This window comes from Aethalodelphis obliquidens, unplaced genomic scaffold (genome assembly GCF_003676395.1).
Source record: "Aethalodelphis obliquidens isolate GAN/ISIS:26980383/991018 unplaced genomic scaffold, ASM367639v1 scaffold11, whole genome shotgun sequence".
Lineage (NCBI taxonomy): Eukaryota > Metazoa > Chordata > Mammalia > Artiodactyla > Delphinidae > Aethalodelphis > Aethalodelphis obliquidens.
Window position 1 is genome coordinate 28,713,768 of NW_020837955.1, and position 21,004 is coordinate 28,734,771.

General features: G+C 48.0%; 1 protein-coding gene across 39 annotated transcripts in view; it reads left to right on the forward strand.

Moving 5' to 3' along the window:
* Nucleotides 1-21,004, forward strand: part of TCF7L2 (transcription factor 7 like 2) — a 197,490-nt gene that overhangs the window by 55,308 nt on the left and 121,178 nt on the right. The gene's annotated exons all lie outside the window — the stretch shown is intronic.

A 21,004-nucleotide genomic window follows, 5' to 3' on the forward strand; every position in this document is an offset into this window, starting at 1 on the left:
TTTATCAGCTGCCCGGCTTGGTGGGGGAGATGGAACTGGGAGGGGGCTGGGCAGGGGGGGAGGAAAGAAAATCCTTGGGCCAGTCCTTTTGGAAATGAGAGATTTGGTTTACCTTCTGCTTATCAGCAGAATGATTGGTCCCCCCACCCAACACCCCCGCCAAAAGAAAAAAAAAACCTTAGCAAGTCATTAATAAATAGCCCTGCTGCCCCCAGATCCTGACATCTTCCCAGACAGGAGCACCGTGTGAGCCCCCGGCAGCCTCTGCTGCCTGGTGTTCTGTAAACTAGATGGTGTCTCTTTGCCCCGAGGCTCAGAAACCCGGAGGACTGACCACTTCTTGAGGCTTATCTCCAGTTTGCAAAGAGCCCCCGGCTAGCAGGGCTGCAGATTCTTGTACCAGCAGCATCCTCACTCCCAGCATATTACCTTCGACTCTTAGTCTCCTCTTAACACGGAACAGCCAGTAATACTCATATCCTAGTTAGCAGTGAAGCCAAAAATTGGTACATGTTTTCTATACCTGAACAATTTCTTGTAGGAACCGTGGATTTCGTTTATAAGACTTACCTAAACTATGAGGGATTCGGAGTAACATCTGGGGCAGGACCTGAGAGTTTTCTGAATGATTTTCTCCATGAGCTGGGCACGGCTGCTGGAATGAAGGACCCATGCAGTGGGTGGAAGCGGGTGGTGTCCCACTTTACCCCTGAGGAAATTGACCAGCGATGGAGAACTAAGCCTCCTTCTTTCTGGTCCCTCCTCAGGTGCGCTTTTCAGCGGCGCACACCGTTTCCTTTGCCACTTGTACTTTAGTGACGGAGACACCATTAAGTGGGAATTCTTGGGGGAACCCTGCTGCTCTTGGTCCGAGCCTGGCTGGGAGCGAGGGGTGGGGATCGGGGTGGCTGTGACCCTTTGCATTTGAGCCGAGGAGAGGGCTGGCCACCTAGAGACACCCTGTCTGGTCACTGAGGACTTTCTCCCTTCCACCCAGCGCCCTCCTTGGTGGGCATGCGCCTTGCAGCATCGCCTAAGAAAGCATCTAGTTATTGGAGGAGTCAAGCATTCCCGTCCTGGTCACCTTATTTTTCAGAAAAATGACCAGAGGAACCAGATTTTTATTAAGTCCCCTGCTGGGCCTATTCATTGTGTCTCACTTACTTTTCACAGCAGCTTTGCAAACATAGTATGTTTATGTTCATTTTACAAATGAGAAAATTGAGGTCCAGAGAGGTTCAGTGTAGACCTTTAGTCTTTGAAAATGCATCTTCTTTACAAACCAGAATTTTTGCAAAGAGGGCTGGAGAGAGCTGAGTAAGGTGGCATTGGAGCCATCAGCATGTAATTATGGAGTAGGCCCAGTGCTGGGTGATGGAGGAACTGCTGGTCTCTAAGAGGCATTGAGTAATTTTTTTTTTTTTTTTTTTTTTTGCGGTACGCGGGCCTCTCACTGTTGCGGCCTCTCCCATTGCGGAGCACAGACTCCGGACGTGCAGGCTCAGCGGCCATGGCTCACGGGCCCAGCCGCTCCGCGGCATGTGGGATCTTCCCAGACCGGGGCACAAACCCGCGTCCCCTGCATCGGCAGGCGGACTCTCAACCACTGCGCCACCAGGGAAGCCCGCATTGAGTAATTTAATTCATCCCCCCCAGCCCGTCTCCCATCACTGCTGAGGAAACAGATACATTTACATCATTACATTAGTGGTTGTGAAGCTTCCATGAGCTATGGAAAGCGTTTGACCAGTGCCTGGCACGTAGCAGGTGCTCAGTAAAGATTAGCCTCTCAAGATGTGGGAGGAGATGGAATTCCCTCTCTAGGGTATGTTGCCCTGTTATTCGCTGCTGCATTCTTTCTGTCCTTTAGGCTTTAGGAAGGCTGGGATGAGCGTCTTCTCGAGGTCCTCAATGTGTTGGTATTGAGAATGGGTGGAAGGTGGCTGGTCAGAGACTCGGCCACCCCTGCAGGCTTTATCCCGAGTCCTTTGTGAGAGCCTTGCTGGGGTGGACAGCCAGGCGTCTGTTTCTTTCAGTGCACATTTCCTGAGCACCTAGCATTCACCAGCTGCAGTGCTAGGAGCTGGAGAGAGAGGTGAGGAAGACGTGACCTTGGGAAGGCAGCCATGAGAACGAGGAAGTGGAGTAAAGTTATGGGTGTGATGGTGGAAATCTGGGCCGCGTCCAGATGCGACACAGGAGCGAGAGTGGGTTTCTGGGGCCAGTGGGACAGAGCGCGTGAAACCCAGAATGGGGGTTCTCTCTGTGACCAAAGCACCTTTGAAGAAGTCCTCAGGAGGGTCCAGGGGAAGCCATGTCTGATTGTGTCTCTGGTTTATTGGATGGGCCCACTGGTGGTTTTAGAGGCCCTTGAGTCCATTTGGAGAAGTGTGCAGTGGCTCAACCCCAACAAACATAACCAGTTTAAATGTCACCAAACATGGTGGTCCCTTTCACCTTTTGTGTCCTACATAAGTTACGGCTATCTGCTAGTTTACTGGAAAATATATTTTCTTTAAAGTTTTTTCTTTAGGAGTAAAGTGATGTGTTAGAAAACATAAAGCAACAAGAAAGAATGGTCTGTAATCCTGCTACTTGGAGAAAAAACATTACTAAAGGTGGTTGATTTTTCTTTTTCAAAGTGGTAAATAGATGAGTGTTTCGGATATATTGATTTTTCAGGCGTGCACGTGGTCACGCGGACAGCCAGCGTTTTTTCATGTGGGTTTCAGCCAGGCTTGACACCTGCCCCTTAACGAAAAGTAAACCCCTGCCTTATTTGTCTGCCAGTTTCCCTGTGGATCACTGTGGACAGCGTCGGGGGCGGGGGAGGCAGGTTGACGTTATGTTAAAGACTTGACAACCCAGAAGCGCTCTGTTGGTTTCTTTGTTGTAACCTTCGAGCTAGCTAGCGACAGGCTGAAATGTCACCTTTGCCCTTCTTTAAAAGCAGGAGTAATAGGTGGTGAGTGGATGGATGCCTCTTAAAATATTGGGAAGTGCTGTGGCCCTAGGTGAGCTTTATGGAAGTTAGTTATGTGTATTGTGTTCGTCTAACAAATGAATCTTCTGGCCCTGAAGATAATGAGGTTGGGGGGCAGTGATGCCACCTTACCACTCACCTGAGGGTTCCGGTCACCCAGAACGTGCCTGGCCTACTGTAGGGGCCTGGCATGCTTTTTTGATTGATACAGGCCTTGAGAGCGAGATGTAGTAGCTGCCATGCTGATGGGAACCAGCTGAAAAGAAGGTAGCGGGTGTCCTCATGGAAAGCCGGCAGAACTGCCGCCCCCTACTTTACCCCCTCGTTGCGTGTGGATCCAGTCTGGTACTAGTGCTTTGTGCCCCTCTTTCCTGCCTGGAAGTACAAGCATCCTGTACAGATCAGCTCCCTCTTGCCCTCTCCCCTCCCTCTTCCCTCCCTCTTCCCTCCCCTTTTCCCCTCCAGGGTGGGATACTGCGTTGGCTTTACCTGATAGGAGGGTGCTTTGCTGAGACTGTACCAGTTGCAAGTTCCCCGTGGCAGTGAGGCAACTGGATGCAGAGGCTGGTGCATTCCTCTAATAATAATAACTTGTGTGTTTATAATATCTGATATTCTGTTTTACAGTCTAAGTGCTTTTCAGATACCTTACTATTATCTTTAGTTTATAGATACACTAACCAGGGCTTGTTTGGGGAGACGAGCAGGGTTGTGGGGATAGAAGGAAGGGAACCAATCTTGACTGAATCCTGAAGCTCTGCTAGAAGCCGCCAAGCAGCTCCATGACGGTTTAGGGGAATCTTTGCATCCACCCTGTGAGGGAGGTGGTTGAGGGGAAATTATTTTACAGTAGCTGGGGGTCGGGGGAGCTGAAATCTCTGCTCGCTGTCACATGACAAGTTGGGTGAGAGCTGGGACTTGACACCCACGTCACCTGACTCTTAGGCCCCGCAGATCTTTCTCTTCTGTCTCTAGCACCCAGTTTAATGCCCGGCTCCCGCATCAATAAATATTTGTCAATTGTTAAATGAGGCTTAAAGAGACCGTTCACACTGGACACAGGAGCACAGAGAGACACATATGTTTTCTGCCCTCGTAACCCTCACTTCCAAGTCCTGTGACCTTGGGCTGGTTGCCTACGGTCTCCCAGCTCAGTTTCCTGAAAACTTATCTGAAAAATGGCTAAAGGACTTAGCAGAGGGCATTTCCTATAGGAAGAACGCAAATATTAGAGGACTTCTACTGCGTATTGTTGTCTTTTCATTTTTCCAACCACACAGCTTCCCTTTTTGTTTCTACCTCCTAGGAAATAGATTTCTGATGACAAACTGTAGTGTTGGATGATAACAACAACGAAGAAAGCATTCCCGACGTGATTGCCAAAATCCCCAAATGTGACAAATGTCAACTTAATAACGGTGGTCATGGAGCTGACATTTATTCCTTGAGCACTTACCATGTGCTGGGTTCCACTACCTGGAGTCTTGATGTGGCAGCATCTCTGATTTGAAAGAGCTGTTGTAGCTCCCATTATATAGACAGAGAAACTGAGGTGCCCTGCCTGAAGTCTCTAAGGAACTGGGTGGTGGTCTGGGATTCCAGCACTAGAATTGGTCCGACTTCCCACTCTTTATAAACTGCACCCAAAACTTGACAACCCACCTGTGTTTGTTCTGGGCATTTTCGTATCTCACTTGGCTTGTTTACAGCCTGACGTTTGCTCTGCCCATTCTCGGAGTGCATGGTCAGTGCAGGAGGAAACCCACACTGGTCTTTGGACTGAACCAGGGTGCCAATGGCTGACTCTTGTTTTTCTGCCTGACGGTGGCGAGCCAGGGGCACCAGGGAGGTCTTCAAATTTCCCTTTCCCCACTGTCTGCCCCTTCTTTAGAGAATGTTTTTAACAGGTGAGGCTTTAAATCTTATCGACATCTCTGAAGAAAGAGGAGGAAAAAAAATCAAGACATGGCCAGGGAGAAAAGCTGTAGGTTTTTTTTTTCGAGATTTTTTTTTCTTTGCCATTTTTCTTTCGTATGCACATTGTAAAACCTCTCTTGGATGATGAGTTCGTGTGGTTTCTTGGTAGCCCTGGAGCAGCTGCTGCTGAGTCTGACCTAGTGCGTTGCAACCCCCTGTTCTGTGGGCCAACTTGTGCCTTGTGTGTCTGCTGTTTGCAGAGGGTGAAAGGGAAGGATCAGAATTCTGTTAGGGTTGCAGACATTTAAGAAATCTCTTTAAGTTTGAGGGCCAGTTGGAGGGAAGAGATGCAGTGGCTTAGAACACGAGGCCTGCAGCTGAGCTTTGGTGTACCTAGTTGGAGACCAGACATGAAGGAGACCAGACTCAGTAACAGAGGAAAATTCCACTTGACCAGAAGGCTGGGAATGAACGTACTGGTGCATGGGGCGGGAGTAATCTGGAGAGGAGAGGCTGGTTCACGAGGGATGTTTTTGGTCACTTTGCTTTACTTCAGGCTAAGTGTTCCTTTCCCTTTAAGTATGGGATGATACCTGGGGATTAAATTTCGGGATGGTTTAGAATTGTGCAATAGCTCCAGGCGTTTTATTCCGCTGATACTGATTATGTTAATAACAATATCATAGCTAGCTAATAATAGAATAGCATTTACTAAGCCAGGCACCCTGGCAAGCACATGATCCTTACAGAGAACTCTGAGATGGCTTTTGTGTATATTCCCATTGTACAGATGAGAAGACGAACGCTCAGAGAGGTGAAATCATTTACCCGAGCTCCCCCTACTTTTAGATGGTTTGCTTTGGTATCTTCTCTTAAAGAACTTGATTTCTTGGAGTGTCAGCGCTTGGCACGTATTACACACTCAATACATACTTTGGTGAGTGATCAGAGTTACGGAGCTGGGGTTTGAACCCCGGTCCGAGCTGCCTCTGCATGTGATCTGGGAACTTGGTCTGAGCGCATGCAGGCCCCGTGACCCCTGTTTTGCTGCCTTAGGTCCTCACAGTAGTAGATTCGATGAACCCAGTGGGGGCTCAGTGGTCCGAAGGAAAGGGAGCAAGGGGACTTCGGGGAGGCAAGAACAAGGCTCCCGGGGCACTTGGGCATTCAGGGCGTAGCGTGGACTGTCATTCAGGAGAGTTTGCTGCATTAGTGTTTTCCTCTCCATTTGCGGCAGCGTGTGACTCGCTGTGTGCCCACCTCCCCCGCCCCGTGCCTGCAGAGCGTGTTGGGCGGACTCCAGAAGGCCTTTCAGATGGGACGACTGGTTAGTCACCTGTACTTGAACGGAGGGACCTCATGAACTTGGCTTCCCCTCCTTGGGGCGTGGGGAAATTTAGACAGCTGGGGTTGAACGCTCAAGGCAGAGCCCTTCGCCAGGGTACGTAAAGACAGGAAGAGGGATATGTTTTAAATACTTAGAGTGAACTATTTCTTTTTCTTTTCTTTTTTTTTCTTTTGTGGTACGTGGGCCTCTCACTGTTGAGGCCTCTCCCGTTGCGGAGCACAGGCTCCGGACGCGCAGGCTCAGCGGCCATGGCTCACGGGCCCAGCCGCTCCGCGGCACGTGGGATCTTCCCGGACCGGGACACGAACCCGTGTGTCCTGCATCGGCAGGCGGACTCCCAACCACTGCGCCACCAGGGAAGCCCCCCGAGTGAACCATTTCTTACTTTCCCGTTGGCGTGTGGACAGTAATGGCGTGCCATTATCAGCCGGTCTGTTCATCAGGCAGCCAACTTGACCAGCTTCTCTGTCTGTTGACTTACTGCGTTTATTACACAAAGCGCACGCTTCTCTTTTCTCCTTCTTTGCTCCCTGCAGTTAGATCGCGTGCTTCATGAGCATGAACCCCATTGGCCTTCCGTCTCATACATCAAATGGGTGTAGCTGTAGTGGTGCACGACCACTCACTCATACCTGTCCTAAGAGGGAGGTATCTTCACTTTGCAGGCAAGGGTCAGGAGGCATAGAGAGGTGAAGCCATTTGTTCAAGGCCCTAGAAGTACCAAGCCGCAGATCCTGGATTTGAACCCAGGCATTCCAGCTCCTGGGCCTGTGCTCTTAACATTCTGCTGGTCTGAATTAGTGAGGTTTTAAGTTTATTTATTTATTTTTAATTTAATTTACTTTAATTTTAAATTAATTAATTAATTAATATTTTTGGCTGCGTTGGGTCTTCGTTGCTGCACGTGGGCTCTCTCTAGTTGCCGGGAGCAGCGGCTACTCTTTGTTGTGGAGCACGGGCTCTAGGCACTCGGGCTTCAGTAGTTGTAGCACGCGGGCTCAAGTAGTTGTGGCTTGCGTGCTCTAGAGCGCAGGCTCAGTAGTTGTGGCGCACAGGTTTAGTTGCTCCGCGGCACGTGGGATCTTCCCGGACCAGGGCTTGAACCCGTGTCTCCTGTATTAGCAGGCGGATTCTTAACCACTGTGCCACCAGGGAAGCCCTTAAGTTTATTTTGAACCAAGCTGCTGCTTCTAGAAGCTTCTGTCAGCTGACTCCACAGTGGGGAGATAAGGTGGTGACCTCTGTTCGCAGGGTTAGCTCAGGCTGGAAGAGAGGGCACAGGAGCTGGTTAGATGGGTAGAGGTAGCCAGCCCTTTCTGGGGATCAAGCCCTCTTTCACCTGAAATCTTTAAGTTCAGCCTGCCTCCTGCGTGTTTGCTGCTGTCAAAAGACCGAGACCTGAAGTTCCTTCTCTCAGATTTCTGGGAGCTCTCGAAGTGGAGATGGCCAGATTCCGTGGTCAGGGCTGGTTGGGATTGCAAATAAACTGAAGCCTGGGAAACTTTCTTGCTATTAATAGTGCAGACCTTTGGGGGAGGGAATAACCAAACTTGATGCTGTTGGAATTGATTTTGCCTGTCCAGATGACATACTAATGAGCTAAGTGGTAGCTTAGATCGTTACTGCTCCTTCCCCAGCCAAGTTCTTTTAAAGCCTAAAACCACAAGAGCAGAGAACAAGTTGGTTTAGAGAGGCACAGTGGCCCTGTTGAGCAAGGGGAGGTGGTCAGCTTGGGCTTACACATGGGAGGGTGAATGTGGCGCTCAATTCAGAATGAGTTGTGTTACCTAACTCCGTTTCTTTACCTGGCATTCCTTTTTTTTTTTTTGAAACAGGAATTTGACTTTCTGGATATTTTTAAATTTAATTTTTATTTTATACTAGAGTATAGTTGATTTACAATGTTGTGTTAGTTTCAGGTGTACAGCAAAGTGATTCAGTTATGCATATACGTACATCCATTCTTTTTCAGATTCTTTTCCCAAATAGGTTATTACAAATTATTGAGTAGAGTTCCCTGTGCTGTACAGTAGATCCCTGTTGATGATCTATTTTATATATAGTAGTGTGTAGGTGTTAATCCCAAACTCCTAATTTATCCCTCCCTCTACCTTTCCCCTTTGGTAACCCTAAGTTTATTTTCAAGTCTGTGGGGCTGTTCCTGTTTTGTAAATAAGTTCATTTGTATCATTTTTTTAAGATTCCACATAGAAGTGATATGATATTTTATTTGTCTTTCTCTGTTGTCTGGATTTTTGATGGGAGTATTTCTGTCTCTTCAGTGCCTTTGGGTTATTTTGGAAAGTTTCTCTCCCAGCCCGTAGTGTGTCAGAGAGTACGCTGTCAACCGATCTCTCTCTCCAGGGAGAAAGTCTCTGTAAAATAACCCCGAGATCCCTATCTCTTCAAATCACCCACTTTGATTGTAACATCCATTGTTCTGCCCTTTGCTTCCTGGCATATTCTGGTCTCTTGCTGCGTACAATTAAAAACACAAAAGAGCCTTCTCTGTCCCAAGTGCCCGGAGTATCCCAGTATCTCACAGGAGTCTTTGGAAGTGGACAGAACTGTATTTCCTTCCCCAAATGAGGTGATTGTGCTCGAAATATCTCCTGGTAGTTTATTAGAGGAAACCACAGGCTGGGGTCAGAGGCAGTTCCTCCTGCCTGCAGCCTGCTGTCTTCCCTCTTCTTTCTAGATCTTTCTCCCCGCCCCCCCCCCCATTGATCCTACCCCCCAGTGGTATGCTCTCCCATGGGGGCAGCCCTGCTTCTTTCTCTGCAGTGCTGTGGAGTTGGAGCAGAGCGCCTTGATGGCGACCTGTCCTCACTCGTCCCTCTGGAACGTGAGGAAGGAATGTGGGGTGTGGACTTCCTTGAGCGACTGGGATTAAGCCAGTGGAGTCCGCCGGCAGACGAGAAGTGTGTGGGCAAAGGGAACTATTGTGTGAGGCTCCTCCGGACAGAAAGCCCGCCTTCATCTGTTACTGTGCTTAATGGACAATTGAGACATTCAGCCCATGTCTGAAAGGAGAGTGGGCCGGAATGGTCTCGAAGACCTCCCAGACGAGGGCTTGTAGGAGCAGCAAATAGAGACGAGGATTACCAACAGGAGAAACGACTGGGGCTGAGTCCTGGGAGAGAATGTTTATTTCCCTGCTCTCTAGGAGGGATTTGGAAAGAGTCGTAACCCTGGGTTAGGAGTAATTTGTTATAGCAAAATGATACTTGAGTGGCAGGCCGCTTCTGGCCGAGGCAGCGAGACTTGTGTGCAGGGGGGGTCGGGGGGCCTCCAGAAGGTCAGCCTCACTACATCTTCCCCCTGGCTCGGGGGTTTGTTCCTCCCCAAGCAAAATTAACTAGCACCGCTGCCTGACCTTTCGGCTTCCTGGGTGTCACGTTACGAAGCGTCACCACATGCTTGTCACAGCTAGAATCGGACAATAAAAATTCGGACAGGGAGACCTCGCTGGAGCCACTGAACTCTTTCAGATGTGACCGGAGGGGGGAAAAAAAAGAAAAAAGAAATGCAGCCTGCTTCACGGTTTCAGTTGGAGTTTGAGGACCGGAGCCGAGGTCTGTCTTGCATTTGGTTCCTACGTGAACTTGACTAAAGCACGTTCATTGGTTGCTTGTTGGTTGCCAAGACTGCCGCTGTCTCTCGTTGTCATGGAATGGGGGGAAGAAATACAGAATAGGGAGGAGGCCCTATATCAGAAAAATCCAAGTCTCGAGAGCTCCCGGCCGTGGAGAAAGGAAGGAATTTTTTTGCGTTCTTGATTTTAATATCTGCTGAGATCGGATCATGCATGCATTTAAAATAACCCTTCCGGGTCGTCAGGACCCTGTTACTCTCTGGCTTCGTACCTCTCAGAGGTCATCTGATTGGCTACGTCTCTAACAGTTTACCTGGTAGACCTATGACTCTTCTGGCTTTTAAATCCTCGGTGCAGTTGGAGGAAAAAATAGCAAATCTTAAGTCTCTTTAATCTTATGTAATTCATTTCCCTTACTTCATTTATACCATTTATCCTTTGAGTTCGGAAGGATGATGGAGAGGTCGGTCAGGAGATTTTAGACAAGCAATTCCATGCCCATTTTTTGGATGGAGAAACTGAGGTGCAGAGCCACCCTGACCTGCCCCAGGTCACAGGACAGTGGAGGATGGACTGTAGCGTTCAGGTCTCTGAACTCCCTGTGGTTCTGTTGACTCATCTGCTCTGCTCTATTTGTTTTTAGCCACAGGCCTTGAAACAGTTAGCACACACTTCTGTTCCTCAGTCCCATGCTCTTAACCGGCAGTTCTAATCCAGGGTATCCCATGCTCTTTACGTCTCTCACGAAGTCTTGTTCACCTGCCATGGTAACATTCCTTCCCCAAGATCCAACGCCAGCCAAAATCACATTTGGAAATTGTTACCCAAGAAACTTTGGAATGTTTGCTTCTTTTAGAAAAAGAAGAGGTTCACCTGTTTTTTGCTTCCTCCTTAGGCATTATGGGTGGGGTCTGTGTATACGTGTCTGTCCTCTCCTACCCCACTTGTCTCTGAAATGAGTGTGAAAACCATCAAGTGACTTTTTTTTTGTAATTCGTTTAAAAAACAGATCTAATTCACATACCGTAAAACTTACTCATTTAAAGTATACAATTCAGTGGGTTTTTAGTATATTCATAAGGCTGTGCAGACATCATCAGGACATTCTCATCACCCCAAAAAGAAACGCTGTACCCACTAGTGGTCACCCCCTAATCCTCCATCCCTCTACTGCCCGCCAGTCACTAATTTACTCTCTGTCCCTATGGGTTTGCCTACTCCGGGTATTTCATATAGAAGGAATCATACCCTGTGTGACCTTGTCTGTCTGCCTTCTTTAAGTTAGCGTATTTTCCAGGGTCATCCACGTGGCAGTATTCATTCGTTTTTATCGCCAAGTTAATATTCCCTTGCATGGCTACACCGCATTTGGTTTATCCATCCATCGGTTGAGACTTGGTGTGCCCTTATCTCTCCATATTCTGAGCTCCCTTGATGCCCACACTTGGACCCTGAGCCGCTCCAGGAATTCCAACTTCTTCTCCTGGTCTTGAGGTGCGTGCATCCACCTCAGCATGCTTGCAGGGGAGCAGGTGGTAACCAGAACATTCCAATTAACTGGACAGTACTGGACCTTTTTATAAGAAGCAGTAAGAAAAAAATGTGGTGACCACAAGTTTGACTTGAAAATGAGAAGATGGTAAGTGTTTCTCCGCCTAAAGTTGGGTTGTCTCTGGTTTGTCTCTTAATGTGAAGTCCCCACATTGGCATGTGAGCCTTCATTGTTTGTCAGCCACCGTCGGGGCGGCTGTGGGGAACGAGCTGGGGCTGCCCTGCCTGGAGGTTGGGGACCAGGCGACCTGCTTGAGCAAGACGGGGGGACCAGGGCTCCTCCTCTCCTTTCTTCTAGTGGCTTCATGTCCACTAGGCATGGCTCAGAGACTTGGGTGCTTGCAGCAGGGCTGACATTTCTTGGAATTCACAGCCTTTCTTTGGGGAACTCAATCTTGAAGCTGCCTGAAGAGTGTGAGATGGCGAGTGGGGGGCGCTTTTGGTCGCGACAGGGGGACACCCTGTCTCTGAGGCTGGTTTCCTGCTGGCTCTCTGTGTAGGGGTGGTGGCTGCACACTTTCCCTTCCTGTGCATCTTCTCTGCCCTCTTCTGGGGGACACCCATTGCCCATTCCACTCAATTCTGGCCTGAAAATACCAAAACTCTACATTCTGGTTCAGAATCCCTAGTAACTGCATGGGTAAGTCACTTAATTTCTATCTGCCTCACTTTCTCCTCTTTTAAAATGGGTTTGGAGATTATCTGCATGGACCACTTAAAAAAGGATGTGACAATCAATTTAGAGGTTTGAAAGAGCCTTTGAGAAAGGAAGGTGGAATCTGCATATATGCTCAAGGGACTCTTCATTGATGCCGCCCCCGCACTGATCATTTATGCTAATGACTGATCATCAGAGTCCCCTGGCAAGTTGGGACAAAGACAATACAGACCCCTGGGCCCCGTCCCAGATAGTTTGATTAAGCAGGTGTGCAGTGGGTCAGGAGAAAAGTCTCTCTCTAAACAAACCAGTGTGGTTTGGGAGCCTGGGACCATGTCACGGTCAGGAACTGAATCTTTTTTCACGATGTTTCTCTTATCTCTCTTGTGGTGGTCTGTGTACCACTCATTAGCTTACTGTCTTACTGGCTGGGTCCTAGATGACTTTTCTAGGCCTCAGAATATGTAGTCCACACTGGATACTGAGCATATGCTTTGTAAATGCTGCAGGAATTCATGTGTTAGAGCAGAGGGGGTTTTTGAGGTCATGTTCCCAATTTCCTACTATAGACTTAGGCCCAGAGTGGGGAAGAGGTTGCCCAGTGAAGAAGTGAAATCAAAGCGATTACCCAGCTAGCAGCAGAGCTGGGCCTGGAAAGTAGGTTTCCAGACCCTTTCTCCCAATGTGCCACTCCCAGGAGCACACAGTCAGTCATAATTTTCAGATTGACTTTATCTGGAGAGTGGAAGGAAGGCCTTGCCCCAGTCTGAGGGGCCCCATCCGGGTTCGAGAGGAAGGGCCAAGTGACAAACTTCACAGCTTGTGCTTCCATGAGCTGCTATCCCATAACCTTCCTGCAAAACCACTGACCTGGCGAATGCAAAAGTATCTGAGGGACCTGGGTGCTGAATAGTTGGCCAGGTAAAGAAAGCAGTGAGTCCCAAGTTTTGGTTACTGGATTTTGTTCGTTTCTTCGTTTGTTATTTGTTTGTGTTGCTTTGTTTCTCCCTTACTACCTTACTGTCCTTGGGAGCTCTGGTAGAAATAATTTTCTGGTGGCCTTGGAGGAAAATAGTTGAATGTTTGCCCAGTGACCTGTGAGGGAAGAGAGATGGAAAAGGATCCCTTTGGGGACACTGTGAGGCGTTCCCTTAGCCATGCCCTTTGAGACACTGATCCCTGGTTAGAGTTCAGGTGAGGATGCCTCACAGTTAGTTGATAAGAAACCCAAGGAAGGTGGAGGGGAGTTGTAAATTACGTCAGGATGAAGTTGAAACATGCTGGTGACCTGGAGCCCTGTGCACCGTGGGGCTGCCAGCTGACCCGGGGACCTCAGGCGGGCTGGGGCTGCCGTGCTGGCCCTAGTGCCCTCCTTGTCAAATGTTGCTTGTACCTGCCTGACTGTTTACTTTGTAGGCTTGTTGTGGAAGTGATTATGAACTGTAAATACTCTCTGAATGTGAAGTGATACTATCAGGACCCTTTAGTTATTATGATTAAGAGCAAAAAGGTTAACTGTAAGGGTTTCATTTAAAAATCTTACAAACCTAGAGATGATCGCGCTAAGTGAAGTTAGTCAGACAGAGAAAGGCACATAGCGCATGACATCACTTACATGTGGAATCTAAAAAAATGATACAAATGAACTTATTTACCAAACAGAAATAGACTCAGACATAGAAAACAAACTTATGGTTATCAAAGGGGAAAGGAGGGCGAGGGATAAATTAGGAGTTTGGGATTAACAGATATGCATTACTATGTATAAAACAAATAAACAGCAAGGACCTACTATATAGCACAGGGAACTATATTCAATATCTTGTAATAACCTATAATGGAAAAGAATCTGAAAAAGAATATATATACACACACACACACACATAACAGAATCACTTTGCTATACATCAGAAACTCACACAACATTGTAAATCAACTATACTTCAATTAAAAAAAATCTTATAACAACCAACCCACAGAGATAGAGGATAAAAAAGCTGTTAAATTGTTGTTTTGCACAGATGCCTTGATTGCCCCTTCCCTCCCCGCCTCCTTGCCCTTTTCCCCGTATTCTTTTTATGTTGAGAAATGGGGTAGTGACTTTAAGGGGAACGTTTCAAAGTTCCTATTATGTTGGTTTCATTGAGGGAGGGGGAGAGAGAGCCTTCTGAGGTCTTTGGTTTTCTTTTCCTAGGTAACTAGAGTATATCCTCACTTATGCTAAATCCCAAGCAGCAGAAACCACATGTTCCTGAATTTTCTTCTTCTGTGCAGTCATGCTTCATAGGCAAATAATGCCTCTTTACGCAGAACCTCTATCTTAGGTTCTCAGTGGATTTTCAAAAGAAGGAATTACTGAACTGTGTTTTAACCTAGGACAAAGCAGCCTAATCTCCTATACCCTCTGCATCTGTAGGAAAATTGATCAAACGAGTTTTATAATTGCGGCCCCTGATGATCCTGCAGGATTCTGGAGCCTTCTGAAATGGTTTCACAGAGTTTCTGCTATTTGGTATATGTGATCACTGCTGACTTTTGGAAACCTGTTGGTACCTGTATGTTTTAGAGTATTAAATTAATCACAGCTTCTTCTATTTCAACCATGCTGGGTAAATTGGGGGTCCCTGATCTCCAGGGCATATTATTTATTGATAGAAGATGGGCTGGATTTTCCATCTTCCAGTTCTGAGAAATGAAAAAGGCTTAGAAAGTGACAGCAAGCCTGTTCTTTAGCAGACCTAAGTGTGTAGATGTGTATTAGAGGTGAGCCTCATAGTACGAGCTCCTGAAGAAAGTGTGTATGTGCCATCAGTGTTAATATTTGGTTTCCTGTTGTCTCACTTACTAAGTTTTCCTATTTTCCTCTTAGGATGAGGGGCTTCTGGTAGCCTTTTCTTTTGTCAAGTTCAGTGATGTGAACTTAAGCATGGTTTTACCCCTTCCAGAGTAAAGTTTTGTAGTAGAGTTGGCCTGGTCCATGATGAGCCTGCCGGGGGGAAGGTGGGAGCAAGTTACATTGCAAGGGAGGAAGGATGAATGCATTTGGACGTGATAGGCCGTGGCTGGCAGTACTCTCAGTGTGGGGTGTTTAGGCAGAGTATTTACTTTCCATTTTATAAGAAACACAGCTTGTACCGCTTTCTGGCACTAGTGAGTTAGGAAGCCCTTGTGGTCCAAATCTACCATGAGGATGGTTTCCAATTAATTTGAATTCTTGTAAAATGGATTTTCCTAGGAAAAAGCACCCCTACTGAGAAATAGCTTGGATTGAAGAGGATGTTTTGTAGGCGTTCTTGTGTTTAGGTAACGAATGCATATCAGGCTGGGAAGGGGAGCAAGGCCTTCAAAGTTTAAAAATCGGCCCTTTTCTGGGTGATAGGCTTTCCATGGGGCTGTTTTCCAGAAGAGACTGGTTTAATCTCCATTGAACAGTCTGTTCAGGCCCCACGGTGCCCCTTTTCCCACCCTGAACCCTGCATTTTGCCCAAGCCGGGGGCTAATGCCATCTGTTGGTGGCAAACAGGGTTGGCACAGTGTGGGCTTAATTCCAACGATGTGATGTGTGAAGGAGTTCTGCAAGAGAGGAGCTTCTGTGGGCTTCCCTTGTGGCGCAGTGGTTGAGAGTCCACCTGCCGATGCAGGGGACACGGGTTCGTGCCCCGGTCTGGGAAGATCCCACATGCCGCGGAGCAGCTGGGCCCGTGAGCCATGGCTGCTGAGCCTGCACGTCTGGAGCCTGTGCTCCGCAGCGGGAGAGGCCACAACAGTGAGAGGCCCGCGTATGGCAAAAAAAAAAAAAAAGAAAAAAGAGAGGAGCTTCTGAACCTGCAAAGTTGATCCCAAAGCATCCAGGGCTCGTCACCCCTGACCTGCGGAATTTCTGCCCGATGCTCTTCTTTTTTTAAAATAAATTTATTTATTTTTATTTTTGGCTGCGTTGGGTCTTCACTGCTGCGTGCGGGCTTTCTCTAGTTGCGGCGAGCGGGGGCTACTCTGCGTTGTGGTGCACGGGCTTCTCATTGCAGTGGCTTCTTTTGTTGTGGAGCATGGGCTCTAGGCACGGACTTCAGTAGTTGTGGCACGCGGGCTTCAGTAGTTGTGGCTCGCGGGCTGTAGAGCGCAGGCTCAGTAGTTGTGGCGCATGGGCTTAGTTGCTCCACGGCATGTGGGATCTTCCCGGGCCAGGGCTCGAACCCGTGTCCTCCGCATTGGCAGGTGGATTTTTAACCATTGCACCACCAGGGAAGCCCCCTGCCTGATGCTCTTCTGTGGTGACTCCCTGACATGGGATGCGTTGCTAGTGTTTCCTGGGAAGTGGATGAGAACTTCTGGACATGCGAACCTTTTCCAGCCAGAATTGCTCAGGGATTTTCAAACTTCCATTTTGGAAGAAGGAATGGTTATTTCCGTTGAGACTGTGGTCCAGTGGTTAGACCTTGTGACTGGGAGTCACGGCCAGAGAGCTCAGATTCTTTTCCAAGCTTTTGCCCTCAAACTTGAGTCTGCCAATGACAATTCCATCCAAAAGGTTGCTTTTGGGCCAGTGAACATGCTTTTCTATATGATGGTGTGTGGCTGTCTGGATTTAAGACCCAGTGAAGGAATGGGTTCTGTCTGACATGATTCAGGTATCTACACATTCAGTCCCTAAGCCAGGGATGGCAAATTGTGGCCCACGGGTCAAAGCTGTCCCGCCTGCCACCAGTTTTTGTACAGCCTGTGAGCTGAGAACAGTTTTCATTATTATTATTATTTTTAAATACATTTATTTATTTATTTGTGGCTGCACTGGGTCTTCACCGCTGCTCATGGGCCCCCTCCAGCCACGGCGAGCAGGGGCTACTCTTCATTGCAGTGCGCGGGCTTCTCACTGCGGTGGCTTCTCTTGTTGCAGAGCATGGGCTCTAGGCACGCAGGCTTCAGTAGTTGTGGCACGCGGCTCAGTAGTTGTGGCTCGCGGGCTCTAGAGCGCAGGCTCAGTAGTTGTGGCACACGGGCTTAGTTGCTCCGCGGCATGTGGGATCTTCCCGGACCAGGGTTCGAACCCACGTACCCCGCATTGGCAGGCAGACTCCCAACTACTGCGCCACCAGGGAAGCCCCTTCATTATTTTTAAATGGCTAAAAAAATCAGTCAAGGGTGGGGGGGTTCCCTGGTGGCAGAGTGGTTGAGAGTCCGCCTGCCGATGCAGGGGACATGGGTTCGTGCCCCGGTCCGGGAAGATCCCACATGCTGCGGAGCAACTAAGCCCGTGAGCCATGGCTGCTGAGCCTGCGCGTCCGGACGCAACGGGAGAGGCCACAACAGTGAGAGGCCCGCGTGCCGCAAAAAAAAAAAATCAAGAGGGGAATACATATTTTCTGACCCAGGAAAATCATAGGGCGTTCACATATCAGCATCTGTAAATAAAGTTTTTGGAACACAGCCATGACATAATGCATACGTGTATTGCCTGTGGTGGCTTTTGTGTTAGAAGAGCAGAGTTGAGTAGTTGGGACAGAGATGGTGTGGGCTACAAAGCTTAAGATTATTTACTATCAGGCTCTTTACAGAAAAAGTTTGCCAACCCTGCTCCTAACAAATAAGGGGGTGGTCTCCATGTGCCCGTCCATCTATGGAAGTGAGTGAATGAAAGCAAGTACCGGGAAGCTGCCTTGGTGGTGTATCAAGGATGTGGGGTTTCCCGGCAACTTCATTAGCATCATCGTTGTTGTTCTTTGAGTTGTCCTGTGTGTTTAGATAATGCATTTGTACAAAGACCTCCCAGCAGCCCCTCCTCGCTATCCTTGTAACGGAAATGGGACTCATGGAGATGCGGATGCCTTTGGGGGAGCAGGTCCTGTCAGGCCCACTTGAGTACCTGCTGATCACCAGGAACATAGATCTTGGAGGGGGCTTCTGACTTGGAAGACCCTCCCCATTTGCCTTTCCTTTTCCTTTTTTATTGGGGAAGGTGGAGTAGGAGAAATTAGAGCTACATACCTTCTTTTTTGCTGACAATTCAACAGGCCTTTAAACCACCTTGATTCATTTCAGGCCATTGGTGGTGTATATATTGAAGACTTTGCCCACAGGTCCAAAGCTTAACTTAAGCTTCCTGAAATATGTCATAAAATATGACTGGGGCGGGGGGAACCCTAGTGGTCCTTCAGCAGAACATTATTATGAAACAAAGGATGAAATGCTTAAGCCAAGATGACCCTATTTACTTATTTATTTATTTTTACAAATGAAATTTGAGTAGACTCCATTTCAACAGTTTTCAATGCAGGAATTCCCACAGCCCCATTTGATTGCAGTTTGTTGAAAAGTTTAATGTTTTTGTAGGCAATTCATAATTTCCACGTTGAGCAGCCTAAAGGGAAGGGAGCCTGGAGCCCGGTGTTGCTTTTATAGTGGGATGGTGGGAACTTTTTTTTTCCCTTCCCCAAAAGGATATAAAACTGAAGTTGAACTGTTGGGAAAATGTGGCGTGGCGATCCAGCCCTTTCATTAATCCGAGATGCCCCTCCTTCAGGTCTTCCTTTAGGACCCAACAGAAGAGAATTTCCTGCTGCTAAACGTCTCCAGGAAGGAAAAGATTTTCCTCTGGGCTGTAATAGTACCTAATTTCCTTTTTCTTCCCTTTATTTATTTATTTTCCCTATTAATAAGGACCAATTGTAGAAGATGAAGGAACCTGGGAAACCCATCACTTTTGCAGGAGGTTAATAACTTCCTTTAAAAAATCCTGGCCTAATACTTCTTTCCCCAAAAGGAACCTCGTCAGCTTGAGTACCAACCAAGGCCCAAGGGACGGGCACAGATTTGCGGGGACCCAGCGGTTCTGTGGGATCGAGTTGCAGTGGGACAGAGAGGTTGAGGCTGTCACTGCAGGGTCGCTGTGAGTCGGCCGGGCGGGGGCCGTCTTCCCCACCATCTGGATTTGGTTAGCTCTCTCTGGGCAGCAGGGCCGAGTCTCATTTCCTCCAACCAGTAATGTTATATAGGCAGTGATCCTGGGCTGCCCTAACATAATTGAAAATTATGTGTATTGTAGGCCCGGAGTGCTGAAATGTAGGCTCATAAAAGTATGTGGTGCAGGTAGCCTGCGGAGATTGGCTGGGGCGCACAATGAAGCTTTTATGTAAAGTAGGAATTATAAGTCTCCGCATTAATATTGCATTATGGGTATGATCATTTTTGGGTGGGGTCCGCAGGGCAGGCCTGTCGCCTTCAACAAAGCCTGAATCTCCTCATTCTGGGGAGCTGGTATTTGGAGACAATCAAATCAGTTTTGCAGATGGCCAAAGACAAAAACTTGTCCATGAATCCAACCCTCACCACTGAGGGCAGAGGGAGGTGTAGGTGTGTGGCGACTCAGCTTGCCATGTTTCTTCACAGGTTTTCATGTGATGAAGAGGTGAGTGTTGGCGGGCGTCCATTTTGGTTGCCCTCAAGGAAATGACCCTATTGAGTGGTTTTGACCAATGAGGCCCATATGTTTATGTGGCGAGTGAGAATGGGAAGAAGTAAGGGTGAGACAGGGCAGACTAGACTCCCATAGCTCCGCTGGCTTGGGTTATAGGGCTGAGGGAGACCATGGAAACATTTACTTCAGTGTCTCTTAATTTGGGATGATGTTCCTTCCGGACAAATATTTGGAAATAGTTTGATTAAAAGGGTCACTGGGGGGTGCCTGCTGACATTTCCTGTCTGGGGTCCCAGAATCCTACAAGTCCCTTGGTCCCCCTCACCCATCCCCTTCACAGCTAGGAAAACTCCTTCAGTTTAGAGGTGAGAAATTGGAAGGTCTTGTGGTGAGTTACCAGAACTCGTAACCAGGTTTCTTCACCACAGGAGGCTTCTAGGTAAAAGTTCTGGAGTGGCAGAAGTCGCTCCAACCCCGTCTAGATCTAGGTTGGGAAAACAACCGTGCAGTTTGGCAGGCGGCTCGTGCGTCAGGTCTTCCAGCTCTAGGTACCACCAAGTTTGGTTTTAATTTGCTGGAACAGTCGTGTCTTGGAGGAAGCCATGGAAAAAAGCTTGTGTATGGTTTTAGCTCTTCATTTCATTTGGGGGTGGAGCAAACCCTTCTTTCTTTCTGGACTGCCCTTTGCCGTCCTTTTTCTTTCTGTCTGAATCCTTCTGACTTGACAAGACCTACTCTGTGCAGCCTTCCTCAGTCTGTTTTCTCAGAAATGCCACCTTCTCTCCAGGCCTTCCCTGGGCACGTTCCCTGAGTCTCTGTCAGAGCTTCACCACATTCTGTCTTGACTTACCTGTGGTGAGTTGGCCCCCTCACGTGTGCCTAGGTTCTCTGAAGGAACAGATCTTTGTCTTTCCATGATGCTTCACAAGAAGGCTGTGCATGAGGCAAGCTTTAATCCATGCTCCTCAAGTAAGTTTTTTGTAGAATTAGTAATAAAACCAGCCGCTGGAAAGATCAAGATGGCGCCTTCATCAGTCGGCCTTTGGAGGTACAAAGGCTAGTGTTGATGTGTCCTTGTTAAAATCTTAGCATCGTGTCTAAGTTTTGTTTGGTTGTGAAATGAAACTGGTGTAATGGCACCAACAGAAGTCAAAATCTGGGAGTTGCTTATACACGTGCTAAATATCTCTGTGACCGGACGGGGCCGCCTTCCCTCAGATTCCCCGATCTGCGCGATGCGCAGCTGGATCAATTGATTGTTCTCTGAAAGCTGAGGTATCACTTTGGACAGAAGTAGCTCTTGCTCTTGTGCCACGTGTTCATTTTCTACCTCGGAGAAGGGTAGAGAAGGACCCATTTGGCATATACCTTTATTTTTCTCTCTGTGGTAAACCTGCGTGTTAAGAATTTCTTTGGCCTTTTGAGACGAGTGTAGAAATTGCATCGTGCCCTGTCTGTGCCTCTCTTAACAATGAAATATTTTTGTTTTATAAGCTTTGGGGTTGGATGAGGAATTCCATTCTCACCTTACTCAGGTAGCT